The sequence below is a fragment of the Mytilus californianus genome, unplaced genomic scaffold (assembly GCF_021869535.1).
Source record: "Mytilus californianus isolate M0D057914Y unplaced genomic scaffold, xbMytCali1.0.p SCAF_1, whole genome shotgun sequence".
NCBI classification, from domain to species: Eukaryota; Metazoa; Mollusca; class Bivalvia; order Mytilida; family Mytilidae; genus Mytilus; species Mytilus californianus.
In genome coordinates, this window is record NW_026262581.1 from 37,255,661 (window position 1) to 37,264,158 (window position 8,498).

The following is an 8,498-nucleotide window of genomic DNA, read 5'->3' on the forward strand; positions in this document are numbered from 1 at the left end:
AGATCTATATTATGCATGTCTGTTTGAGAACCATTTCATAAGACCGATGATTTCTATAGAAATCATTGATGGGACCCATTATAAATACATTTTTTTTATTATTCCTGGAGTATATAATAATTTTCTTTTAATCTTTGGGAATGATTCAATTTGTTTTTATGTTTAAATAATTAACTTCATAATTTTGATGAAGAAAATCCATTTCAATTCAATTTTTTTTCATCAAAATGATGATTTTCATTTTCATCTATCAACAAACTTTTTAAATTGTAGTGGCATGGTCGGTCAACTGATAAGTTGTATGGCTGATTACAGGTAAAGCAATAACTTCTATTTGACAGTTGCGTGTACTCTGGGGTGTGGAATACCTTAATTTTATGGGGAACATCCTGTCCATGTGTAATACTTAATATATTCCAACAGATGACATTACACAAATTTTTATTCTGTTAAATGAATGATTTGTATATCATCATAATTTGATATTTATATAAACCACATTTTGGTATAATAATTATTTACCATATCAACATTGAATATTTTGAATGTAGAATGAAATATGTTTACAGTATGATTGGTTTGAATCATTTAATTTATAAGATTTAGGAATCAAAATTTGTAATTATTTAAAAACCCACATTGAAATTGTTTAATATCAACACACCCACATTTGAATTATTTTATACTTTAGATTTCATAGCCATATTTGCATTTGTAAAAATATTTATATACCCAAAATTTCAATTTCTTCATGTACTTTACATGCCCAACTTTTATTTTTGTTGTAAAGAAGTGTAACTTGAAACAACAGTATATCACCAGAGACATATAATACGTATGTCTCTGATATCATATAAAGAGAAATAAAGATTAAAGTTATATCATGAATATTGGTCATGATTTGTAAAACTCAGAACTGTCAAGTAAATTTAAGACACCATTCAAAATGTTCAGAATATGTCAAGCCATACTGAGAAAAAATAAGAATGTCGAGAATATGTCGAGAAATTTCAAGACAGTATTCAAATGTCAAGAATTTGTCAAGAAATTTTAAGACCATATTCAGAATGTCGAGAATATGTCGAGTAAATTTCATACAAATTTAATATAAATGAGAATTTGTCAAGAAAAATTAAGACACAAGTCATACTTTTGGAGAATGTCGAGTAAAAGTTCATGCAATTTAAGACAAAAACTGGTCTTTTCAGACTTTTAGACTTTTGTAGTGCTATGATGTGTCAAATATTTAATCACAATCCAAATTCAGAGCTGTATCAAGTTTAAATGTAGTGTCCATACTTGCCCCAACTCTTCAGGGTTCGACATCTGCGGTCGTATCAAGTTGCGACCTGCGGAGCATTTTATTACAGGCATATAATTTAGAATTGGACACTTGTATGTTCTGTTTATTATTTATTACAATAAATTAAAATACATTATAATTAAGCATGATAGATATCTGAGCAAAGCCTTTGAAGTGATGTAGAGTAGCTGTAGTATGGCAAACTATTCCTTTCTAAAGTTTAGTAGGCATATAGACAATAATAATATCAATAGAACTTGTATACATTTTAACAAAGCAAAGGATGTATACAGCCCATTTGAAACATGTAACATGCATATGCTATCCCAGTTTTGGGATTTTTTAGTCAACAATAACAAATGTACGTTATTTTTCTCTAATAACTTATTTAAGTTAGACCCTTGACTGTTATATTTATAAATATAAATATGTAATCATGCTTTGAAAAATTTTAGGTTCAGTTACACTTACATGTAACACAAAATTTTACATATATACGCATGAATAAAAAAGTGTTGTGGGTATTCGTCAATTAGACAGCCGCCCAATGACTAAAATCTCCAACAGACATCCAGAGGGTAAGATAGTCTCAGATTACTTCAAAGATGGACAGGTGTTTATACAATATGCAAAACTCTATAAAAGTTTTAAATAAATTTACTTTGTGTCAACTATAAAATAAATAGTCAGTGTGATCCTTAAAAGCACCTTTAATTTTAATATAACTTTGTAAGAATGAATACTTTTTAATATTTTGGAATAAAGTTTTATATTAAATTATCATTTTTTACATTTAGCGCTGCCAAATGTACTGTAAGTGAGTAAAACTTGCATATTCAAAAGTCAGCATTAAGACATTTTTTTTTTAGATTGCTAAATTAAAAAGATTAGAAAAAATATGAAATACGAAAAGAAGAGATGTATAAAAACTGGAGTTTTCATCAATGCCACAGTAATGTGCATTATTTTTTTACATACAGGAAAATTTACGTATGTGCTTTTTCTTTCAGGAAAATGTATTCACTAGTGAATCGATGGTTTAAAACTACCAGGATGTAATGAGAGATGACTTGACTCAAGCTAGCGAACAATTGTAGCGAACAATTAGCCAGCGAACAATTAGGAGGTATAACTAAAAACCACAATTTCACATAAGACAATCACGTTTTTTTCGAGCTAGCGAACAATTACAGAGACCTAGTGGACAATTATGAGAATATTATTCAAAATATTAAACAAAAACGAATAAAAAAAATAAAACAAAAGGGATACCATAAAGATTTTGACCAATTTATAGAGATTGTCACAGGCAACGACTGTAAATGTAACATAGAGGAGACATTATCGTATCTAATAAGACAAACCCCAGAATGGTTTATGTTTAAAAATCTGAAGTTAAGTTTAAAAAACTGAAATTTTAAAAACGAAAAGGGTTGAGGGGGCATACATTAAGTTGATTTTTGACCCATTTATAGAGATTGTGACGGTACACGACTGCATTATAGGTGATACATTAGCGTATCTATTAGGACAAACTCCAGATTGGTTCATGTTAAAAAATCTGAAGTTAGGTTGAAAAAAATGTAATTAAAAACGAAAAGGGGGGATACCTTAAGTTGATTGTTGACCCATTTATAGAGATTGTGACGGGCAACGACTGCCTATAGGTGATGTAGAGGAGACATTGGCGCAACGTTTAGGAAAATTTCCAGAGTGGTTTATGTTCGAAAATCTGAATTTATAATTTAAAAAATGGAAAATGTGAGATTGACAAAATGAGATTAGGGGGTAGGCCAATTTAAGTTACTTTTGGACCAATTTGAAGAGATTGTAACGGGCAACGACTATACATGTGATGTAGAGGACACATTGGTGCATCGTTTAGGAAAATCTCATGAGTGGTTTATGTTCGAAAATATGAAGTTACGGTTAAAAAACTGAAACTTTTATTGTGAAATTGACAAAATGAGATTAGGGGGGTAGGGCACTAAAAGAAAAATTTGGACCATTTTAAAGAGATTGTGACGGGCAACGACTATATAGGTGTTGTAGAGGAAACATTGGCGCATCGTTTAAGAAAATCTTCAGAGTGGTTTATGTTCGAAAATCTGAAGTTACGGTTAAAAAACTGAAATTGTGAAATTGACAAAATGAGATTAGGGGGTAGGCCAATTTAAGTAAATTTTAGACCAATTTCAAGAGATTGTGACGGGCAACGACTATAAAGGTGTTGTAGAGGAGACATAGGCGCATCGTTTAGGAAAATATTCAGAGTGGTTTATGTTCGAAAATCTGAAGTTACGGTTAAAATACTGAAAATTTTATTGTGAAATTGACAAAATGAGATTAGGGGGGTAGGGCACTTAAAGAAAATTTTAGACCAATTTCAAGGGATTGTGACGGGCAACGACTATGTAGGTGTTGTAGAGGAGACATTGGCGCATCGTATAAGAAAATATCCAGAGTGGTTTATGTTCGAAAATCTGAAGTTACGGTTAAAAAACTGAAATTGTGAAATTGACAAAATGAGATTAGGGGGTAGGCCAATTTAAGTTAATTTTGGACCAATTTCAAGAGATTGTGACAAGCAACGACTATATAGGTGTTGTAGAGGAGACAATGGCGCATCGTTTAAGAAAATCTCCAGAGTGGTTTCTGTTCGAAAATCTGAAGTTACGGTTAAAAAACTGAAAATGTTATTGTGAAATTGACAAAATGAGATTAGGGGGGTAGGCCAATTTCAGTTAATTTTGGACCAATTTTAAGAGATTGTGACGGGCAACGACTATATATGTGTTGTAGAGGACACATTGGCGCATCGTTTAGAAAAATCTCCAGAGTGGTTTATGTTCGAAAATCTGAAGTTACGGTTAAAAAACTGAAATTGTGAAATTGACAAAATGAGATTAGGGGGTAGGCCAATTTAAGTTAAATTTGGACCAATTTGAAGAGATTGTGACGGGCAACGACTATATAGGTGTTGTAGAGGAGACATTGGCGCATTGTATTAGAAAATCTCCAGAGTGGTTTATGTTCGAAAATCTGAAGTTACGGTTAAAAAACTGAAAATTTTATTGTGAAATTGACAAAATGAGATTAGGGGGGGTAGGGCACTAAAAGAAAAGTTTGGACCAATTTCAAGAGATTGTGACGGGCACCGACTATATAGGTGTTGTAGAGGAGACATTGGCGCATCGTATTAGAAAATCTCCAGAGTGGTTTATGTTCGAAAATCTGAAGTTACGGTTAAAAAACTGAAAATGTTATTGTGAAATTGACAAAATGAGATTAGGGGGGTAGGACACTAACAGAAAAATTTGGACCATTTTAAAGAGATTGTGACGAGCAACGACTATATATATTGTAGAGGAGACATTGGTGCATCGTTTAAGAAAACATCCAGAGTGGTTTATGTTCGAAAATCTGAAGTTACGGTTAAAAAACTGAAATTGTGAAATTGACAAAATGGGATTAGAGGGGTAGATCAATTTAAATTAATTTTGGCCCAATTTTAAGAGATTGTGACGGGCAACGACTGTATAGGTGTTGTAGAGGAGACAATGGCGCATCGTTTAAGAAAATCCAGAGTGGTTTATGTTCGAAAATCTGAAGTTACGGTTAAAAAACTGAAAATTTTATTGTGAAATTGACAAAATGAGATTAGGGGGATAGGGCACTAAAAGAAAAATTTGGACCAATTTCAAGAGATTGTGACGGGCAACGACTACATAGGTGTTGTAGAGGAGACATTGGCGCATCGTATTAGAAATCTCCAGAGTGGTTTATGTTCGAAAATCTGAAGTTACGGTTAAAAAAACTGAAACTTTTATTGTGAAATTGACAAAATGAGATTATGGGGGTAGGGCACTTAAAGAAAAATTTGGACCATTTTAAAAAGATTGTGACGGGCAACGACTATATAGGTGTTGTAGAGGAAAGATTGGCGCATCGTTTAAGAAAATCTCCAGGATGGTTTATGTTCGAAAATCTGAAGTTACGGTTAAAAAACTGAAATTGTGAAATTGACAAAATGAGATTAGGGGATAGGCCAATTTAAGTAAATTTTAGACAAATTTCAAGAGATTGTGACGGGCAACGACTATATAGGTGTTGTAGAGGAGACATTGGCGCATCGTTGAGGAAAATATCCAGAGTGGTTTATGTTCGAAAATCTGAAGTTACGGTTAAAAAACTGAAACTTTTTGTTGTGAAATTGACAAAATGAGATTAGGGGGGTAGGCCAATTTCAGTTAATTTTGGACCAATTTTAAGAGAATGTGACGGGCAACGACTATATAGGTGTTGTAGAGGACACATTGGCGCATCGTTTAGAAAAATCTCCAGAGTGGTTTATGTTCGAAAATCTGAAGTAAAGGTTAAAAAACTGAAATTGTGAAATTGACAAAATGAGATTAGGGGGTAGGCCAATTTAAGTTAAATTCGGACCAATTTCAAGAGATTGTGACGGACAACGACTATATAGGTGTTGTAGAGGAGACATTGGCGCATCGTATTAGAAAATGTCCAGAGTGGTTTATGTTCGAAAATCTGGAGTTACGGTTAAAAAACTGAAAATTTTATTGTGAAATTGACAAAATGAGATTAGGGGGTAGGGCACTAAAAGAAAAATTTGGACCATTTTAAAGAGATTGTGACGGGCAACGACTGTATAGGTGTTGTAGACGAGACATTGGCGCAAATTTTAAGAACATCTCCAGAGTGGTTTATGTTCGAAAATCTGAAGTTACGGTTAAAAAACTGAAAATTTTATTGTGAAATTGACAAAATGAGATTAGGGGGATAAAGCACTAAAAGATCAATTTGAACCATTTTAAAGAGATTGTGACGGGCAACGACTATATAGGTGTTGTAGACGAGACATTGGCGCATCGTTTAAGAAAATCTCCAGAGTGGTTTATGTTCGAAAATCTGAAGTTACGGTTAAAAAAACTGGAACTTTTATTGTGAAATTGACAAAATGAGATCAGGGGGTAGGGCACTAAAAGAAAATTTTAGACCAATTTCAAGAGATTGTGACGTGCAACGACTATGTAGGTGTTGTAGAGGAGACATTGGCGCATCGTATAAGAAAATATCCAGAGTGGTTTATGTTCGAAATTCTGAAGTTACGGTTAAAAAACTGAAATTGTGAAATTGACAAAATGAGATTAGGGGGGTTGGGCAATTTAAGTTAATTTTGGACCAATTTCAAGAGATTATAACGGGCAACGACTATATAGGTGTTGTAGAGGAGACATTGGCGCATCGTTTGGTGCCTGTACCATATCAGACTTTCTTGTCTCACTGTGGTTTAGTTAATTTTGGTTATTTTCTTCAAGTAAGCTTTGTCTGTGTGAATTTTCATTGAAATCCATATATATTCAGGAAGCATAGCAGATGCAGTTTTACAAGAGGAAGTATGTTAGTAAGGTAATTATATATATAAATGACACATGTTGAATAAAATTAAAAAATGTGTATGTATCCAAAAAAATGCCCCTGAAAGATATTTGATAGTTTTCAATATATGGTTATGATTGTTTATTGTTGTAGTTCAGTGTTTCTGTTGTTCCGTTGTTTTCCTCTTATAGTTGATGTGTTTCCCTCAGTTTTAGTTTGGTACTCGGATTTGTTTTTCCTTAATCGAATTATGACTATTGAACAGCGGTAAACTTCTGTTGCCTTTATTTATTGGCTGCTTTAAATCCAGTTGGAACTATTTATGCAATATTTAGGATCAAAATAATGAGTGAGGTGAATATTTCTTGCTTTGTACTAAAACAACATCCTAAGTAAGATAGTTATATTGCTATACATGTAGATCGAAATGTATTAAATTATTCCCTTAAAATACCTGTCATCCCATTCATATGCATTTTTCTATCTGAGCAAAACACTCTTTCCTTTTGCTCCTAAAAGCTGTAATGCACTTAAACATCTTTAGCCTGACTAGAAGTGGTTGAACTAATTACACACCCCTAATTATTATGAGCATGCCAATCACAATACGACATCACCTTGGTCTCGTTGGAACTCTTTAAATTCCCCCTACAAAAGAAGAGTTCTGCTTGCATGCCAAAAGACTAACAAGGGGATATGGGGTTTCATCAACAATAAATACTTCTGTGATTTTTTTAAAAAGTTCATGGGAATTTACAATTCATTTCATCAAAAAGATAGATAGGTCTATGCCTGTGGAAACAAGGATCGGGTGTGACGATGGCTCTAAAAAATATTGATGTGTTTGTGCAGGGACTTTCTATTTGTTATTATAGAAAGTCCCTGGTTTGTGGTCATCTAACGAAAGATTTTTAATTTTTACATCCTAGAACAGGTCTTTAAAGGTAAAACGAGAAGCATTTCGGATAACTGTGTGTTCAATAACTACTTGTCCACGGTAAATTATGAGCTGACACAACTGCATGTTGGCATCCAGATTTTTATCCTTTTATTTACAAATCGATTTAAAATGATAGGAGCATTATATGTAATAGAAAAGCGTCTATGTGAAAAAAAAATTTCAAGGAGAAACTAATTTTGGAGCGACATGCGGAGCAAAAATTTGCGGAACCGGTATTTTTTTTTTATTGAAAAGTCAATTTTTCCAAAACAGGAGCGGGAAAATCCAAAGAACTATTAATCACATTGGTATGGCCTTACACTAAAGTTGTCTGCGAACCAATTTATTTTCCATGAACCAGTAAAACTGACCTTTTTTGGCCCCTAATTACAACACCGCAAAAGGACAATAGCCCCCCAAAACAATCCCAACCATCCTTTAGTGGTATGGAACTATATGCTTAAATTTCACAGAGATCCATGAACTTATACTCAAGTTATTGTCTGCGAATTAAAATGTCTTCAGACACACTGACGCAGACAACACCATAACATAATACTCAGTGACCGCAAATAAATTTGCGGTCGTATAAAAATAAGAAGATGTGGTATGATTGCCAACGAGACAACTCTCCACAAGTGACCAAATGACACAGAAATTAACAACTATAGGTCATCGTACGGCCTTCAACATCCATCTGGCTGGGTTCATCTGAGTGACTTTGCCCCTATTTTTTCATGTCCAGTAAATGAGGCAAGACATTTCAGCATGTGCACATTGTTTATACATTTTAGCATTTTTGTTTTAAAAACATTTAAAATTGAAAGGCAGAAACTGAAAACAGCAATGATTATC

At 33.2% G+C, this 8,498-nt stretch overlaps 1 long non-coding RNA gene across 1 annotated transcript; it reads left to right on the forward strand.

The window, feature by feature from the left end:
- Window positions 1–1,417: 1,417 nt before the first annotated feature.
- On the forward strand, window positions 1,418–6,349 carry LOC127703598 (uncharacterized). The gene is made up of 3 exons (XR_007983004.1): window positions 1,418–3,346; window positions 4,473–5,110; window positions 5,679–6,349. It is a non-coding gene; the product is annotated as an uncharacterized LOC127703598 (long non-coding RNA).
- The last annotated feature ends 2,149 nt before the right edge of the window (window positions 6,350–8,498 follow it).